The sequence below is a fragment of the Bactrocera dorsalis genome, chromosome 5 (assembly GCF_023373825.1).
Source record: "Bactrocera dorsalis isolate Fly_Bdor chromosome 5, ASM2337382v1, whole genome shotgun sequence".
NCBI classification, from domain to species: Eukaryota; Metazoa; Arthropoda; class Insecta; order Diptera; family Tephritidae; genus Bactrocera; species Bactrocera dorsalis.
In genome coordinates, this window is record NC_064307.1 from 30,710,897 (window position 1) to 30,718,380 (window position 7,484).

The following is a 7,484-nucleotide window of genomic DNA, read 5'->3' on the forward strand; positions in this document are numbered from 1 at the left end:
TACTATATTTATCTAATAATATCATTTTAGTTTTCAACATTTAAGTTGAATTTACAAAGAGTTAGAATTATATTATAAAAAAACCGATTTGTAGTTATGTATATATTATCCTAGCTCTGCTAAACCCTTTACACATATATCCATACATTTTTTATATATAGCTAAATATAAATAAAAATATTACATTAAAGGAATTTTATTTTGAAAAAAACTTTGGGCTAAATGTTATGAATAATAATTTAGTTAGGAATCTAAACCCTTTGGAATTTAAAATTACAAGGGCGAACAATTTTCCGCATGCGAAGATTTTACTTGTCATCTCTCATTAGCATAATGCCCACATTATCATAAAAACATTTGAAGTGCGTTTGGAAGGGCTTAATAACCATTTAAATTCATTTTCATTCATAGTAATAAAATAGACTTGCTAAACTTTCTGAAGTAAATACTGAATGAGTGAATTGAATGGTTATGTCCCGAATGTATTTCAGCGTAAGATAAGTGTTGGCGAATAAAACAGAGAAGTGGAAAAAAGGTATCACATAAAGTGGCAAAGGGATTTTGGATTATAAAATTTATTTAGTATATTATTTACTTTTGTGTCATAACTAGTATTCAATATTTCTATCAGGTTATAAGGTAATTTGCTTTATTGCTACACAATAAATAAATAGGCAAAGTATGTATTTTAAATGAAATGAGCCTCATCGCTGAAAATGATTTCGATGAAAATTCTGATAATTTTCAAGTTGTTGCTCAGCCCAATTCACAAACATTTGACGATTATGGTTGTCAAGCGGCGTCATTTCTTGCGTCAATTTGATCTTGTAAGGATATAAGCCAAGATCTTTTTACAAAATTCGTCACAATAACGTCACAGAGATGTGCAACGCTTGAGAAAGACGATTGAGAGGCTGATTTGGGTCTTCCTCAATTGCTGCTTTTCGGCTCTACGGACACTTCTTTGTCTCACTGGCATGAGAACATTTTTTACTGTGCCTGTAGATAAAAATTTTTACACTAGATGCCCAATTGTTGATCTGATAGGGAGATTATCATGACCATAATTTGGACGTTGAGTTCTTAAAGTGCCACTGACTCTGAATTTCGGTAGACAATTTTAATAATTTCGACTCGTTGAATCGTTTATCTTTCCAAAATGAAATGCCAAACCTTACTAAAGAGATATATCAAAAGATCGGGAAGAACTATGGCGTCGTTTGCTGTCCTTATCGATCTATATTTGTAGCGTCCCTATTGAAAAACACGTTAAATTTTCGATCAATGCTATTTTGGGACCCACAACTTGTCAGATCGCATTGCAATATCACAAATTTTTGTTTAAAAAAATTTTTGTCTTATTACGTATAAAAATGAGTTGCAATTACAGTCCTCAAAGCTATGTTTTAGATTCGTTACTGCATATAACTTTATGAGACTGTATGAAATCTCTATATATAGTATGTCAATAGAACATGATATATTCTTTAAATAGGAAAGGTAGGTTAAGTTCGGTTATATTCGAACGTTGCTAATCGATTTCGCTCATCATATCACTTTCACGGATCAACAAACAGACGGTTGCTCGGAATTGAACTCGTCTGACAGACCGATCAGTCTACCTTAATTAGTCTAAAGTGGCACAAAAAACCGTAAATATTGTACAATGTATTCTGATCACGGATACTGTAAAATTTCACCCATATGCAATGTATTTCCCGTATAATAACTACGAACATATACAACAGCAAATGACGAGAGTATAAAAGTATTGATATTTTTATTGGGTCAAGTTACAAAAGCCCAAATATTTTAAGGAAATTTAAGCGCCCATTTTAATACATAAACTGGTAAAATATATATGTATGTAGTACACAATATTTATGAATAATTATAATAGTATATAAATAAAGCAAAATATTACCCAAAAGCATTATACATTACACAATATTAAACACACTGTCCTGTGTCATATATAAAAAAATGTCCCCCTAAATGCTACAACATTCCCTTCAAAAATATATTCAACATTTTCTACCATATTCTTACAAAATTTACATTGAGAATACAATGGCCAGGCTTTTCCTCCTTCATCTCCTTTTTGTACAATGTACTTATGTACATAGGCAGCCGGTAGCTGCCGCACACGTTGTCATTGCCAGGCACCAAGGCCAACACAGCTATAATCTGCTACTTACGTTAGTCGCTAAATAGAACAAAGTGCATTCATAGGATTAAAAATGATAATAATTTTCATTTTCGTAACACCGGACAGCATAAGTGCCATAGATTATAGATTTAACTAGCGTCCACAACGTAGCCGAAGTAGAATGGAAGACTGGCCAGTGCAGACAGTTCAGCACACACAACTTACACACGAAAATCTATGTATATATTATATGTACCTTACAGAATGTAACAATGTAAGCACATACATAAGTATATAAGTACATATGTAGAGTATGACTTAAATGTAAGGAATATTTAAATTTATGTATTTAAGAGAAAAATATTAACTATCGCACTCATCGAAACTTTTGTGAGATTTGCAGTATCACAGCAGCGCAGCTTAACACTACAGTAAATAAATACATACATACAGATATATGTAAATGTAACAAGTATGTTAACTTCGTGTTCAGGAACAGCCAAACATTAAATAAAAGAAGTTATACGGGAGCGCTTTAAGAGAAGCTTGTAATAAAAATGATTGGAATACCAAAGGGAAAGTTGCTCAAGAACTCGAAAATGACACAAATTACGCAGCAAATTATCCAGAGTCATATACTTCATCGTAAATAACTATTTACAATATATCATAAGTGAATCATAATTCCATGTGCATATTTTCAATTGAATCAATCAAGAAATCATTGAGTAATGCGTCTCTGAAATAGATGGGGAAAAAACAGGTATTCTCATCGCCATGATTACTATCCTTGAGGTCATTTGAAGAATAAATATTTCTTTTTTCTTTCGCTTATATTAATTAAGCTAGTATAATATTACATAACATATTGAGAGCATCGTCAATAGAAAACCAAGCCGCTTTGAAATCAATAAAGTTGCTTAAGATTTCATCCAAGATAGCGAAAGTCTGCCCCGCTTTCTTAGTGCATCTAACATTCTATTTCTTAACAACCCCACAAAAGGTTCCAGGACATGGTGATAAACCTAGTAACTGTAACTCTGATGAACTAATGTGAATAAGCAACACCGAAAAAGGGATAATTTATATGCCTGAGGCCACTTTCTCAACAAGAAGGCACACGCGGTATGGATGGCACATGGGGTGGGAATAATGGAGTAAGGAAAGGGAAGGGTTTTGTTGACTTACTTCATGCATATGTAAAGTCAACATTAAGGTTATCGAGTTGAATTGTCACAGGGTAATACGCGGAGACCTCATTAAAGCAACTTAAACGATACTTTCCATACTGACAAAATTTAACATTATGAATGGCTCATAACTATAACTAATAGTTCTAAAAAGGTAAGTTTACACATTTCTTTACTGATTTTCAAAACTTAAGTTTTAAAATAAATTACTGTTGTTTATAGAAGACACCACGTCGAAAATTGAAGGTTTCAAAGTGTTTTTTTTTTTTTTTGGGTTTAGAAAGCTGTGTGCACAATGGGTGCTGCATTCGCTATCAATGAAACAAAAACACATTTGAATGCGACTTTCTCAGCAACATTTGAAGCGTTTTAAAAAGACTAAAGTGAATTTTGTGCATCAATTTATCACTATGGATGAGACTTGGATCTATCACCATGATCTTGAGTCAAAACAAGAGGCTAAAGAGTGGAGTGAACATGGTTCTTCGGCTTTGAAACGAGTGCTCGGGAATCGGCCAAGAAGTTTAGGGCCTCAGTTTTTTGGGATGTGAGAGAAATCTTGTTTGTGGATTACTTGCAAATCGGTAAAATAATTAATTCTGAATATTATTGCAACCTTTTGAACGAGTTGAAGGAAAAAATTCATGAAAAAATTCCGGTTTGCAGAAGAATAAATCGATTCTTATACCGACAACTTTTTTTTGTTGTTTAAGTTGCAGAAAATATTCCTAAAGTAATTTGGAGTCTTTGTGCAGAGTTGGCAATCCTTGGCCGGATAAAAATCCGTGTCCGTTCCAGTTACTTAGACGCGAGCGTGAGAACAGACATTTGTTATTAAGCTTCCTTCCTTCGATTTGCTATTAATTCGTATACATTAACTGGGCTTCGGTGACAAAGTTTATACTTAGATATAGATATTTCACATAGTTCATAGACTACTTTTAAAGGCAAACTATATTGTTGTGATATTGTACAATTTCAACAATAATTTATGCCTGCACAATTTTTTCATTGCCTGAGGATGATTATGATAAAATACTGAACGCTTTTCATATTCACATTATGTAATATTCTTAAGGTAGCCATTCTAAAACACTTTTAAAATAAAATATAGCAAGCCACTTTTACTAAATTAGCCATAATAATAAAAAGTGAGGAAATGTGAAAAGCTTTTGAAAGATCTATGAGGACATTTTGTGGAGTGAATCTCATAAGCTATAAAATTTAGAGTCGTAAAACAAATGACAGTAAAAGAGGCGTTACAAGGCATAAGCAGAAGTCATAAAAATCTCCTGTAGGAAACATATTCCATAATTCTAGCATACTTTTACTGTTGTGAAGTCATACAAATTTTAAATTTATCGATGTATGTATGCAAATTTTTAGTTTTCTAGACTGAAAACAAATAAGTCTTTAACTTTATGTTAAAATATACTTAAGTTCATAACAAAATTTTAATATTCTACTGAACTAGTTCTAATCAGATTTACAATTACTAATTGTTTTGGGTTTAAACTTAGAATTCGCAGCTTCAATTTACCACTAAATTGATTGAAAATTTTTACCAGAATTTTTCTCATACAGTATTACTATATTCTCTATAAAATCGTAATACTCTCCTGTAATAGATATACGACTAAATTCCTATTTGTGGTGTATAAATTCGAAGAGTAGGTTTTGCAAATTTAAGCTTGCTTTGATTGACACACAGCTGGTGAATCGAACACCGTCATTACTTTTACTGGGATTTCATATTTACTACAAAAAAATATGGCCTCTCTCTCCACATACATCGACACATATTTCATTCGCGATATTTCTTTTACTATATTCCGTTTATTTGCAATAACATTTTAAGTTTTTGTGCAATACTATGTAAAAGAATGATGTTACACAAAGTAGCAATAATAGCAACTAGCGTGGTGCAATTTATAATTTTCAAATATTTCTACTTTTTCAATTTTCTGGAAACTTTCCAATCCTACAGGTGTCAATTTAAGTTTTGCAATGAATCTTCTTGGCAGCAACTTTGTAGCATCAATTTAAGTTCCGCATAAAAACTTCAAACACACTATATAGCATTTCACATGCACAACTTTTCTCTGCAGGTGCATCGGTGCATTTCGTTTCAAGAAAAATAAAAGCAACTTTGAAGTAAACTTCGGCTTACTTAATTGGACAATATAATAAAGAGGACCAGAAAGTGGATAATAAGTGGAACTATGTGTCTCTTCTATCAACAAACATGATAGTTAATGATAAAATCTGGTATGAGGACTATGAAGAACTGAATTTGAGCAATAAACATCCGAGATAATTGCATTATATTATATATATCTTGAGCATATCTCTAGCTTAGTAACAGATTTGTGTTAATTGATATACAAGGTTTGCTATATATAACGGGTGATTTTTTTGAGGTTAGGATTTTCATGCATTAGTATTTGACAGATCACGTGGGATTTCAGACATGGTGTCAAAGAGAAAAGATGCTCAGTATGCTTTGACATTTCATCATGAATAGACTTACTAACGAGCAACGCTTGCAAATCATTGAATTTTATTACCAAAATCAGTGTTCGGTTCGAAATGTGTTTATCGACAAATTTTGTTCAGCGATGAGGCTCATTTCTGGTTGAATGGCTACGTAAATAAGCAAAATTGCCGCATTTGGGGTGAAGAGCAACCAGAAAGCCGTTCAAGAACTGCCCATGCATCCCGAAAAATGCACTGTTTGGTGTGGTTTGTACGCTGGTGGAATCATTGGACCGTATTTTTTCAAAGATGCTGTTGAACGCAACGTTACGGTGAATGGCGATCGCTATCGTTCGATGCTAACAAACTTTTTGTTGCCAAAAATGGAAGAACTGAACTTGGTTGACATGTGGTTTCAACAAGATGGCGCTACATGCCACACAGCTCGCGATTCTATGGCCATTTTGAGGGAAAACTTCGGACAACAATTCATCTCAAGAAATGGACCCGTAAGTTGGCCACCAAGATCATGCGATTTAACGCCTTTAGACTATTTTTTGTGGGTCTACGTCAAGTCTAAAGTCTACAGAAATAAGCCAGCAACTATTCCAGCTTTGGAAGACAACATTTCCGAAGAAATTCGGGCTATTCCGGCCGAAATGCTCGAAAAAGTTGCCCAAAATTGGACTTTCCGAATGGACCACCTAAGACGCAGCCGCGGTCAACATTTAAATGAAATTATCTTCAAAAAGTAAATGTCATGAACCAATCTAACGTTTCAAATAAAGAACCGATGAGATTTTGCAAATTTTATGCGTTTTTTTTTTTTTAAAAAGTTATCAAGCTCTTAAAAAATCACCCTTTATTTCTGGCCTAATAATGAATATAGGCATATTTATCAACGAAAATGTCTTTTTTTTTCGTTGGATTTGGCTCGTCTTGGAAGACCCACACGGTCGATTGCTGTTTTGTTTCGGGCTCATACGCATAGATCCATGATTCGTCACCTGTGACGATCTTATAAACGTCTTTTGAAGCACCGCGATCGTATTTTTTCAGCATTTCTTTACACCCATCCACACGAGCCTATTTTTGAGCGATTGTCAAATTGTGTGGGTTCCAACGAGAACAAACCTTTTTTACGGCCAGGTGTTCATGCAATATCGAATGTATGCTGGTGGGAGAAATAAATAGGCATGCCTCTATCTGAAGGTACGTTACGTGACGGTCTTGCATTATCAGTTCACGTACGGCATCGATGTTTTCTTGCACAACGGATGATTTTTGGACGACCTTCGCGGAATTCGTTTTTGAGCGAGCGTTGGCCACGATTGAATTCGTTGTACCAGTTTTTCACAGTGCTATAGGATGGTGCTTCATAGCCATACAAAGATTTTAGTTCATCGATGCACTCTTGTCGTGATAATCCACGTCGAAAGTTGTGAAAAATGATCGCACGAAAATGTTCACGAGTTAATTCCATTTTTTGGCCGAGATAAATTTTTTAATTCCCTGTAAATAAAACAATTCACGATTAAATGACAAAACGTTCTGAGTGATGTTATGCTAAAAAATGTTAAACTTTCCAATGGAAATGTCAGATTGCACCTGGCAACACTTAGTGTTGCCTAGTCCAGAAATATACTCGTATATAGCAGCCTACATATAAG